Below are 13,239 nucleotides of genomic sequence, written 5' to 3' on the forward strand. Positions count from 1 at the left end.
ACCAGCCCATGGCCAGATGGATCCAGCCTCGGGCCCATGCATCTGGCCCATCAAGAGTCACTCGCATTTCATCAGTCCATAAAAACTTGAAAATAAATAAATAAATAAAAATCAGTCTTTCAGCCTTCCTTACCTTGGCCATGTCCCTGAGTTTCGCACATCTTGTGCTTTTTGATACTCCAGTAACGTTGCAGCACTGAAATATGGCAAAACTGGTGGCAAATGGCATCTTGGCAGCTTCACGCTTGATTTCTCAATTCATGGGCAGTTATTTTGCGCCTTTTTTTTTTTTAACACATTTCTTGCGACCCTGTTGGCTATTTGCCATGAAACGCTTGATTGTTCGGTGATCACGCTTCAAATGTTTGGCAATTTCAAGACTGCTGCATCCCTCTGCAAGACATCTCAATTTTTGACTTTTCAAAGTCTGTCAAATCTCTCTTCTGACCCATTTTGCCAAAGGAAAGGAAGTTGTCTAATAATTAAGCACACCTTATATAGAGTGTTGATGTCATTAGACCACACCCCTTCTCAGAGATGCACATCACCTGATTTACTTGATTGGTAGTTGGCTTTCAAGCCTATAGAGCTTGGAGTAGGACAACATGTATAAAAAGGATGATGTGATCAAAATACTCATTTGCTTAATAATTCTGCACACAGTGTATTCTGTCCATCTTCAACTGTGTGAGGCTGACTGTTTGTAAACAGCTTTGATACAGGTAAGTGATCATTCAGTTTCTATACTGTATTGACTTTTTTTCTCTTTTTTGTCGTACAGTTTCCCAGGATCCCATTACAGACTCCCTCACTGAAGGTGGTCTAACCAAGGTCTTTACATCTGCATCTCCATTTAAAACTGCTGACTGGCTGGCTGGTATTCTGTCCATCTTCAACTGTGTGAGGCTGACTGTTCGCAAACAGCTGTGATACAGGTAAGTGATCATTCAGTACATGTACTGACTTTTTTTTCTTTTTTGTCGTACAGTTTCCCAGGATCCCATTTCCGACTCCCTCTCTGAAGGTGGACTATCAAGGGTCTAGGGTCTGACTGTTGGTAAACAGCTGTGATACAGGTAAGTGATCATTCAGTTTCTATACACGTATTGACTTTTTTTTCTTTTTTGTCGTACAGTTTCCCAGGATCCCGTGACCGACTCCCTCTCTGAAGGTGGAAACGACTAACAAGAGTCTATTCATTTACTTCTCACTTCACAACTATATATAGGTAAATACAGCTATATTCTGTCCATCTACAGCTGTGTGAGGCTGAATGTTCGTAAACAGCTGTGATACTGGTAAGTGATTATTCAGTTTCTATACAGGTATTGACTTTTCTTTTTTGTCATACAGTTTCCCAGGATCCCGTGATCGACTCCCTCACTGAAGGTGGACTAACAAGGGTCTTTACATCTGCATCTCCATTTACAACTGTGACTGGCTGGCTGGTATTCTATCCATCTTCAACTGTGTGAGGCTGACTGTTCATTAACAGCTGTTATACAGGTATGTGATCATTCAGTTTCTATACACGTATTGACTTTTTTTTTTTTTTCTTTTTTGTCGTACAGTTTCCCAGGATCCCATTTCCGACTCCCTCTCTGAAGGTGGACTATCAAGGGTCTAGGGTCTGACTGTTCGTAAACAGCTGTGATACAGGTAAGTGATCATTCAGTACATGTATTTACTTTTTTTTTTCTTTTTTGTTGTACAGTTTCCCAGGATCCCGTGACCGACTCCCTCTCTGAAGGTGGAAACGACTAACAAGAATTTCTCCATTCTGAACTATGACTGGCTGGCTGGTATTCTGTCCGTCTTCAACTGTGTGAGGCTGACTGTTCGTAAACAGCTGTGATACTGGTAAGTGATCATTTAGTACATGTATTGACTTTTTTTTCTTTTTTATCATACAGTTTCCCAGGATCCCGTGATCGACTCCCTCACTGAAGGTGGACTAACAAGGGTCTAGGGTCTGACTGTTCGTAAACAGCTGTGATACTGGTAAGTGATCATTCAGTTTCTATACATGTATTGACTTTTTTCTTTTTTGTTGTGCAGTTTCCCAAGATCCCGTGACCGACTCCCTCTCTGAAGGTGGAAACGACTAACAAGGATTTTTCCATCTGCATCTCCATTCTCTACTATGACTGGCTGGCTGGTATTCTGTCCATTTTCAACTGTGTGAGGCTGACTGTTCATAAACAGCTTTGATACTGGTAAGTGATCATTCAGTTTCTATACATGTATTGACTTTTTTTCCTTTTTTGTCGTACAGTTTCCCAGGATCCCATTTCCGACTCCCTCTCTGAAGGTGGACTATCAAGGGTCTAGGGTCTGACTGTTCGTAAACAGCTGTGATACTGGTAAGTGATCATTCAGTACATGTATTGACTTTTTTTTTTTCTAATTTGTTGTACAGTTTCCCAGGATTCTATTACCGACTCCCTCTCTGAAAGTGGACTAACAAGGGTCTTTACATCTGCATCTTCATTTACAACTGTGACTGGCTGGCTGGTATTCTGTCCATCTTCAATTACGTGAGGCTGACTGTCCGTAAACAGCTGTTATACAGGTAAGTGATCATTCAGTTTCTATACACGTATTGACTTTTTTTTCTTTTTTTGTCGTACAATTTCCCAGGATCCCATGACCGACTCCCTCTATGAAGGTGGACAATCAAGGGTCTAGGGTCTTACTGTTGGTAAACAGCTGTGATACTGGTAAGTGATCATTCAGTACATATACTGACTTTTTAGTGATCATTCAGTTTCTATACACGTATTGACTTTTTTTCATTTTTGTCGTACAGTTTCCCAGGATTCTATTACCGACTCCCTCTCTGAAGGTGCACTATCAAGGGTCTAGGGCCTGACTGTTCGTGAACAGCTGTGATACAGGTAAGTGATCATTCAGTTTCTCTACACGTATTGACTTTTTTTTTTTTTTTCTTTTTTGTCGTACAGTTTCCCAGGATGCTGTGAAGGTGGAAACGACTAACAAGGATTTCTCCATCTGCATCTCCATTCTCTACTATGACTGGCTGGCAGGTATTCTGTCCATCTTGAACTGTGTGAGTCTGACTGTTCGTAATAGCTTTGATACAGGTAAGTGATCATTCAGTACATGTATTGACTTTTTTTTTCTTTTTTGTTGTACAGTTTCGCAGGATCCCATTACCGACTCCCTCTATGAAGGTGGACAATCAAGGGTCTAGGGTCTGACTGTTGGTAAACAGCTGTGATACTGGTAAGTGATTATTCAGTACATATACTGACTTTTTTTTCTTTTTTGTCGTACAGTTTCCCAGGATTCCATTACCGACTCCCTTTATGAAGGTGGACAATCAAGGGACTTAGGTCTAACTTTTGGTAAACAGCTGTGATACTGGTAAGTGATTATTCAGTACATATACTGACTTTTTTTTCTTTTTTGTCGTACAGTTTCCCAGGATCTCGTGAGCGACTCCCTCTCTGAAGGTGGAAACGACTAACAAGGATTTCTCCATCTGCATCTCCATTCTCTACTGCGACTGGCTGGCTGGTATTCTGTCCATCTTCAACTGTGTGAGGCTGACTGTTCGTAAATAGCTGTGATACAGGTAAGTGATTATTCAGTTTCTATACATGTATTGAATTTTTTTTCTCTTTTTTGTCATACAATTTCCCAGGATCCCGTGACCGACTCCCTCTCTGAAGGTGGACTAACCAAGGTCTTTACATTTGCATCTCCATTTACAACTGTGACTGGCTGGCTGGTATTCTGTCCATCTTCAACTGTGTGAGGCTGACTGTCCGTAAACAGCTGTTATACAGGTAAGTGATCATTCAGTTTCTATACACGTATTGACTTTTCTTTCTTTTTTTGTCGTACAATTTCCCAGGATCCCGTGACCGACTCCCTCTATGAAGGTGGACAATCAAGGGTCTAGGGTCTGACTGTTGGTAAACAGCTGTGATACTGGTAAGTGATCATTCAGTACATATACTGACTTTTTAGTGATCATTCAGTTTCTATACATGTATTGACTTTTTTTCCTTTTTTGTCGTACAGTTTCCCAGGATTCTATTACCGACTCCCTCTCTGAAGGTGCACTATCAAGGGCCTAGGGTCTGACTGTTCGTAAACAGCTGTGATACAGGTAAGTGATCATTCAGTTTCTATACACGTATTGACTTTTTTTTTTTCTTTTTTGTCGTACAGTTTCCCAGGATCCTGTGAAGGTGGAAACGACTAACAAGGATTTCTCCATCTGCATCTCCATTCTGTACTATGACTGGCTGGCAGGTATTCTGTCCATCTTGAACTGTGTGAGTCTGACTGTTCGTAATAGCTTTGATACAGGTAAGTGATCATTCAGTTTCTATTCATGTATTGACCCTTTTTCTTTTTTGTCGTACAGTTTCGTAGGATTCCATTACCGACTCCCTCTATGAAGGTGGACAATCAAGGGTCTAAGGTCTGACTGTTGGTAAACAGCTGGGATACTGGTAAGTGATTATTCAGTACATATACTGACTTTTTTTTCTTTTTTGTTGTACTGTTTCGCAGGATCTTGTTACCGACTCCCTCTATGAAGGTGGACAATCAAGGGTCTAGGGTCTGAGTGTTTGTGAACAGCTGTGATACAGGTAAGTGATCATTCAGTACATGTATTGACTTTTTTTTTTCTTTTTTGTCATACAATTTCCAAGGATCCCATTACCGACTCCCCCTCTGAAGGTGGACTATCAAGAGTCTAGAGTCTGACTGTTCGTGAACAGCTGTGATACAGGTAAGTGATTGTTCAGTTTCTATACATGTATTGACTTTTTTTTTTTCTTTTTTTCGTACAGTTTCCCAGGATTCCATTATCAACTCCCTCTATGAAGGTGGACAATCAAGGGTCTAGGGTCTGACTGTTGGTAAACAGCTTTGATACTGGTAAGTGATCATTCAGTACATATACTGACTTTTTAGTGATCATTCAGTTTCTATACACGTATTGACTTTTTTTTTTCTTTTTTGTCGTACAGTTTCCCAGGATCCCGTGACCAACTCCCTCTCTGAAGGTGGAAACGACTAACAAGGATTTTTCCAACTGCATCTCCATTCCCTACTATGACTGGCTGGCTGGTATTCTGTCCACCTTCAACTGTGTGAGGCTGACTGTTCGCAAACAGCTGTTATACAGGTAAGTGATCATTCAGTTTCTATACATGTATTGACTTTTTTTTTCTTTTTTGTCGTACAGTTTCCCAGGATTCTATTACCGACTCCCTCTCTGAAGGTGGAAACGACTAACAAGGATTTTTCCATCTGCATCTCCATTCCCTACTATGACTGGCTGGCTGGTATTCTGTCCATCTTCAACTGTGTGAGGCTGACTGTCCGTAAACAGCTGTTATACAGGTAAGTGATCATTTATTTTCTATACACGTATTGACTTTCTTTTTTTTTTTTTTTTTCTCGTACAGTTTCCCAGGATCCAGTGAAGGTGGAAACGACTAACAAGGATTTCTCCATCTGCATCTCCATTCTCTACTATGACTGGCTGGCAGGTATTCTGTCCATCTTGAACTGTGTGAGTCTGACTGTTCGTAATAGCTTTGATACAGGTAAGTGATCATTCAGTTTCTATACATGTATTGAGTTTTTTTTCTTTTTTGTCGTACTGTTTCCTAGGATCCCGTGACCGACTCCCTCTCTGAAGGTGGAAATGACTAACAAGAGTCTATCCATTTGCTTCTCACTTCACAACTCTATATAGGTAAATACAGCTATATTCTGTCCATCCTCAGCTGTGTGAGGCTGAATGTTCGTAAACAGCTATTATACAGGTAAGTGATTGTTCAGTTTCTATACATGTATTGACTTTTTTTTTTTCTTTTTGTCGTACAGTTTCCCAGGATTCCATTATCAACTCCCTCTATGAAGGTGGACAATCAAGGGTCTAGGGTCTGACTGTTCGTAAACCGCTGTTATATAGGTAAGTGAATGGTCAGTTTCTATACACGTATTGACTTTTTTTATTTTTTGTCGTACAGTTTCCCAGGATCCCGTGACCGACTCCCTCTCTGAAGGTGGACTAACCAAGGTCTTTACATATGCATCTCCATTTACAACTGTGACTGGCTGTCTGGTATTCTGTCCATCTTCAACTGTGTGAGGCTGACTGTTCGTAAACAGCTTTGATACAAGTAAGTGATCATTCAGTTTCTATACACGTATTGACTTTTTTTTTTTTTTTTTTTTTTTTGTCATACAATTTCCCAGGATCCCGTGACCGACTCCCTCTATGAAGGTGGACAATCAAGGGTCTAGGGTCTAACTGTTCGTAAACAGCTGTGATACAGGTAAGTGATCATTCAGTTTCTATACACGTTTTGACTTTTTTTCTTTTTTGTCGTACAGTTTCCCAGGATTCCATTACCGACTCCCTCTCTGAAGGTGGACTATCAAGGGTCTAGGGTCTGACTGTTTGTGAACAGCTTTGATACAGGTAAGTGATTATTCAGCTTCTATACATGTATTGACTTTTTTTTCTTTTTTGTCGTACAGTTTCCCTGGATCCCGTGACCGACTCCCTCTCTGAAGGTGGAAATGACTAACAAGAATTTTTCCATCTGCATCTCCATTCTCTACTATGACTGGCTGGCAGGTATTCTGTCCATCTTGAACTGTGTGAGTCTGACTGTTCGTAATAGCTTTGATACAGGTAAGTGATCATTCAGTACATGTATTGACTTTTTTTTTTCTTTTTTGTTGTACAGTTTCGCAGGATCCCATTACCGACTCCCTTTATGAAGGTGGACAATCAAGGGTCTAGGGTCTGACTGTTGGTAAACAGCTGTGATACTGGTAAGTGATTATTCAGTACATATACTGACTTTTTTTTCTTTTTTGTTGTACAGTTTCGCAGGATCCTGTTACCGACTCCCTCTATGAAGGTGGACAATCAAGGGTCTAGGGTCTGACTGTTGGTAAACAGCTGTGATACTGGTAAGTGATTATTCAGTACATATACTAACTTTTTTTTCTTTTTTGTTGTACAGTTTTGCAGGATCCTTTTACCGACTTCCTCTCTGAAGGTGGACTATCAAGGGTCTAGGGTCTGACTGTTTGTGAACAGCTTTGATACAGGTAAGTGATTATTCAGGTTCTATACATGTATTGACTTTTTTTTCTTTTTTGTCGTACAGTTTCCCAGGATCTCGTGACCGACTCCCTCTCTGAAGGTGGAAACGACAAACAAGGATTTTTCCATCTGCATCTCCATTCTCTACTATGACTGACTGGCAGGTATTCTGTCCATCTTGAACTGTGTGAGGCTGACTGTCCGTAAACAGCTGTTATACAGGTAAGTGATCATTCAGTTTCTATACACGTATTGACTTTTCTTTCTTTTTTTGTCGTACAGTTTCCCAGGATTCTATTACCGACTCCCTCTCTGAAGGTGCACTATCAAGGGTCTAGGGCCTGACTGTTCGTGAACAGCTGTGATACAGGTAAGTGATCATTCAGTTTCTATACACGAATTGACTTTTTTATTTTCTTTTTTGTCGTACAGTTTCCCAGGATCCCGTGAAGGTGGAAACGACTTACAAGGATTTCTCCATCTGCATCTCCGTTCTCTACTATGACTGGCTGGCAGGTATTCTGTCCATCTTGAACTGTGTGAGTCTGACTGTTCGTAATAGCTTTGATACAGGTAAGTGATCATTCAGTTTCTATACATGTATTATCTTTTTTTTTCTTTTTTGTCGTACTGTTTCCTAGGATCCCGTGACCGACTCCCTCTCTGAAGGTGGAAATGACTAACAAGAGTCTATCCATTTGCTTCTAACTTCACAACTCTATATAGGTAAATACAGCTATATTCTGTCCATCTTCAGCTGTGTGAGGCTGACTGTCCGTAAACAGCTGTTATACAGGTAAGTGATCATTCAGTTTCTATACATGTATTGACTTTTCTTTCTTTTTTTGTCGTACAATTTCCCAGGATCCCGTGACCGACTCCCTCTATGAAGGTGGACAATCAAGGGTCTAGGGTCTTACTGTTTGTAAACAGCTGTGATACTGGTAAGTGATCATTCAGTACATATACTGACTTTTTAGTGATCATTCAGTTTCTATACACGTATTGACTTTTTTTCATTTTTGTCGTACAGTTTCCCAGGATTCTATTACCGACTCCCTCTCTGAAGGTGCACTATCAAGGGTCTAGGGTCTAACTGTTCGTAAACAGCTGTGATACTGGTAAGTGATCATTCAGTACATATACTGACTTTTTAGTGATCATTCAGTTTCTATACACGTATTGACTTTTTTTCATTTTTGTCGTACAGTTTCCCAGGATTCTATTACCGACTCCCTCTCTGAAGGTGCACTATCAAGGGTCTAGGGTCTAACTGTTCGTAAACAGCTGTGATACAGGTAAGTGATCATTTAGTTTCTATACACGTTTTGACTTTTTTTCTTTTTTGTCGTACAGTTTTCCAGGATTCCATTACCGACTCCCTCTCTGAAGGTGGACTATCAAGGGTCTGGGGTCTGAGTGTTCGTGAACAGCTGTGATACAGGTAAGTGATCATTCAGTACATGTATTGACTTTTTTTTTCTTTTTTGTTGTACAGTTTCGCAGGATCCTGTGACCGACTCCCTCTCTGAAGATGGACAATCAAGGGTCTAGGGTCTGACTGTTGGTAAACAGGTGTGATACTGGTAAGTGATCATTCAGTACATATACTGACTTTTTAGTGCTCATTCAGTTTCTATACACGTATTGACTGTTTTTCATTTTTGTCGTACAGTTTCCCAGGATTCTATTACCGACTCCCTCTCTGAAGGTGCACTATCAAGGGTCTAGGGCCTGACTGTTCGTGAACAGCTGTGATACAGGTAAGTGATCATTCAGTTTCTATACACGTATTGACTTTTTTATTTTCTTTTTTGTCGTACAGTTTCCCAGGATCCCGTGAAGGTGGAAACGACTTACAAGGATTTCTCCATCTGCATCTCCATTCTCTACTATGACTGGCTGGCAGGTATTCTGTCCATCTTGAACTGTGTGAGTCTGACTGTTCGTAATAGCTTTGATACAGGTAAGTGATCATTCAGTTTCTATACATGTATTATCTTTTTTTTCTTTTTTGTCGTACTGTTTCCTAGGATTCCGTGACCGACTCCCTCTCTGAAGGTGGAAATGACTAACAAGAGTCTATCCATTTGCTTCTAACTTCACAACTCTATATAGGTAAATACAGCTATATTCTGTCCATCTTCAGCTGTGTGAGGCTGACTGTCCGTAAACAGCTGTTATACAGGTAAGTGATCATTCAGTTTCTATACATGTATTGACTTTTCTTTCTTTTTTTGTCGTACAATTTCCCAGGATCCCGTGACCGACTCCCTCTATGAAGGTGGACAATCAAGGGTCTAGGTTCTTACTGTTGGTAAACAGCTGTGATACTGGTAAGTGATCATTCAGTACATATACTGACTTTTTAGTGATCATTCAGTTTCTATACACGTATTGACTTTTTTTCATTTTTGTCGTACAGTTTCCCAGGATTCTATTACCGACTCCCTCTCTGAAGGTGCACTATCAAGGGTCTAGGGTCTAACTGTTCGTAAACAGCTGTGATACAGGTAAGTGATCATTTAGTTTCTATACAAGTTTTGACTTTTTTTCTTTTTTGTCGTACAGTTTTCCAGGATTCCATTACCGACTCCCTCTCTGAAGGTGGACTATCAAGGGTCTGGGGTCTGAGTGTTCGTGAACAGCTGTGATACAGGTAAGTGATCATTCAGTACATGTATATACATCTATGAAGGTGGACAATCAAGGGTCTAGGGTCTAACTGTTCGTAAACAGCTGTGATACAGGTAAGTGATCATTCAGTTTCTATACACGTATTGACTTTTTTATTTTCTTTTTTGTCGTACAGTTTCCCAGGATCCCGTGAAGGTGGAAACGACTTACAAGGATTTCTCCATCTGCATCTCCATTCTCTACTATGACTGGCTGGCAGGTATTCTGTCCATCTTGAACTGTGTGAGTCTGACTGTTCGTAATAGCTTTGATACAGGTAAGTGATCATTCAGTTTCTATACATGTATTGAGTTTTTTTTCTTTTTTGTCGTACTGTTTCCTAGGATCCCGTGACCGACTCCCTCTCTGAAGGTGGAAATGACTAACAAGAGTCTATCCATTTGCTTCTCACTTCACAACTCTATATAGGTAAATACAGCTATATTCTGTCCATCTTCAGCTGTGTGAGGCTGAATGTTCGTAAACAGTTGTTATACAGGTAAGTGATTGTTCAGTTTCTATATGTTGCCCGGGAAAGTACACGCGGAACGACAACTTAAATTTTTGGGTCCATTTATTACAATACTAAATTTCAAATACACATCCGAGTAAACTTATGCATGTACATCACACAAAAAAGGAAAATAAAACACAGATATATACAAATAATACGGTAGTGGTCTGTGTGTAAAAGATCTGTACACACACACCTAAATCCCAGAACTCATCTCCTCCTCTCACATTAGCTGTTTAATGGCTGATAAAACTCATCATACACACTGCCTAACCCAGCTATCTCTCTCTGCTAGCAAGCACATAGCACACTACAGCGAATATTCTTCTTCTGTGCTGAAAGCATTCACTCTTACTGGGCTCTGGGCAACTATCGCCCCCAGGTGACCAACAAAGGGATATACCCCTATTGTAGCTCTATTAAAGCAAACCAAATCTAATAGGGTGTATTTATTCACCTGGCTACATTTCTCCCCTGCGAAGGAGTAAGCGCCCTCGTTTACTCATTTCCTCCAAATGCACTCTTAACCTCTTTGATAGCTTCCTGGAATAGAACTCTACTTAAACTAGCCAGAATCTGTGTAACTGCTGCGGAGGTATCTACCACTGACTTAGGCTCATGGTGGAGGTTTGAATGTTGTCCTGCATTCACTCTTTTACTTCTGCGAGGTGCAGCTACAGGAACATCCAAAACAGGTTTTGGGGTCTCAGCCTCCGGCATCACAATCTCTATCTCATCATCAGAGATCCCTACTGTTTCTGAACTCCCCTTACTTAAATCAGGCTCAGAACTCTGCACTCTTGTTCCAGGATCATCTACCAATTGTTCTTCTTCTGGATACGCTTTTCCAATGGCTTGACTTGGCCTCAACTCCTGAGGCATGCTTTCCATGAAGACAACACCATTTTCCGAATCCTCTGAATCTGATTCGGATTCCAGGGATTGGTGAAACTGAGCCTGTGGAGTCTTAAATCGAGGTAGTGGAACGGGAGGATTTGTACATTGTCTAATGTCAACTCTGTTCACTCTCCTTGTTGGGCCTCCTTCCACAGGCTCCACTGTGTAAGTAGTTCCCACTCTATCCACCACTCTGTAGACAGTAGACTTCCAAGCGTCCTGTATTTTGTTACGTCCCAATGGCCTGTTCCTAAGGAATACCAACACATCTGTTTCAATTTCAGGACAATAGACTTTGTTTTTCTGCAAGGCAATTCGCTCAGCGGCCTTCATCTCTGAGTACTGTTTTGCTCTAGCATGGGCTTCACTCAAGCGCCTCTGGTGTACAGCTAACCAGTCGGTTTTCTTGTCACTAGGTTGTTCCCGTCCTAGAAGAGCATCCACGGGCAAGTGAGGCTCAACACCAAACAAAAGGAAATATGGAGAATAACCTGTGGTTGAATGGGGCGTCACATTATAGGCATACACCAGTTCAGGCAAAGACTCAGGCCATCTACGCTTCTTTTCAGGTGACAGGGAGCGCAACAGGTCATGTAATGTCCTGTTAAAACGCTCACACTGGGCGTTGCCAGTAGGATGGTGTGGGGTGGTTCGGCTTTTCTTCACACCGTACAGTTTACACAGCTCAGATATAACTTCACTTTCAAAGTTACGGCCCTGATCCGAGTGTAGCCTTTCAGGAACACCATACTTCAGGAACCATTCCTTCAAAAGTACTTTTGCCGTGGTATCTGCCTTTTGATCCCGCGTCGCAAACGCCTGCGTGAATTTTGTGAACACATCCGTGACCACTAACACATTCTCTCGACCATCTGTAGAAGGCTCCAATACTGTAAAATCTACAGCAATAACTTCCAGTGGCCTAGAAGCACAGAAAGACTTCATGAGTGGGCGAACTTTAGGCTGTGGCATCTTTGTCAACACACAACGCTGACATCCTTTAATCCATCTTGCCACATCTTCATGCATGCCTATCCAAAAGCATCTGCTTCGCAACAACTGTAGGGTACGTTCAATGCCCTGATGCCCCATAGAGTCGTGAACATACTCCAACACCTTCTCTCTCAGGCTACTGGGCAAAAGCAGCTGAAAACATTCCCCAAGTCGCTCATCATCAATGACCCGATACAGTAACCCTTTCAGTTCCCGGATACTGTCCCAGTGTTTTAACAGTGAAAGGACGGGTTTTGGAAGCTCTTTACGTTCTCTCCCATTAGGTTTTTCATTCCGTTCCCACCACGCACGAAAAGCACTCAGCACAGGGTCCTGTTGCTGGAATACATGAATGTCCTCCTTAGAATAACCAGGGAAAGTTGGGGTGTTGCCCTGATCTTGACCAACAACACGTCCATCAGCTTCAAGTGCCCTCATCTGGCACACTTTACAACTTTGAATACCCTGCTGTTATCAGTGCTGGGTCAAGAGCCGTACCTTGATTAATCAGACTGCATACTGCCACACAACCATCAAATTCGGCATCATCTGAGACAGGCTCTGGCTCCCCTGCGAAAGACTGCCTAGAGAGTGCATCAGCAGCCGTGTTGCTCCGGCCTGGCCGATACTGCACATCAAAATCAAAAGCTGATAGCTGAGCAATCCATCTCTGCTCGATTGCCCCAAACTTTCCTGTTTTCAGGTGGCACAATGGGTTATTGTCCGTGAGTACAGTGAATTTGGAACCCAATAAGTAACCACGAAACTTTTCTGTTACCGCCCATTTGAGTGCAAGCAATTCCAGTTTGGTGCTACTATAATTACTGTCGTTCTTCTCCGCATTTCTCAATCGTCGGCTTGCATAGGCAATTACCCTTCTCTCCTCACCTTGTTGCTGGTACAGCACAGCTCCAAGCCCATGACTGCTAGCATCAGTCTCTACTATGAATGGCTGTGTAAAATCAGCAAACCCTAGGATAGGTGCACTCACCAGCTTTTCTTTAAGCAAATCAAAGGCGGCTTGACACTCTTCGGTCCACAACTG

Source organism: Salminus brasiliensis, chromosome 15, assembly GCF_030463535.1.
Source record: "Salminus brasiliensis chromosome 15, fSalBra1.hap2, whole genome shotgun sequence".
In the NCBI taxonomy this organism is placed as follows: domain Eukaryota; kingdom Metazoa; phylum Chordata; class Actinopteri; order Characiformes; family Bryconidae; genus Salminus; species Salminus brasiliensis.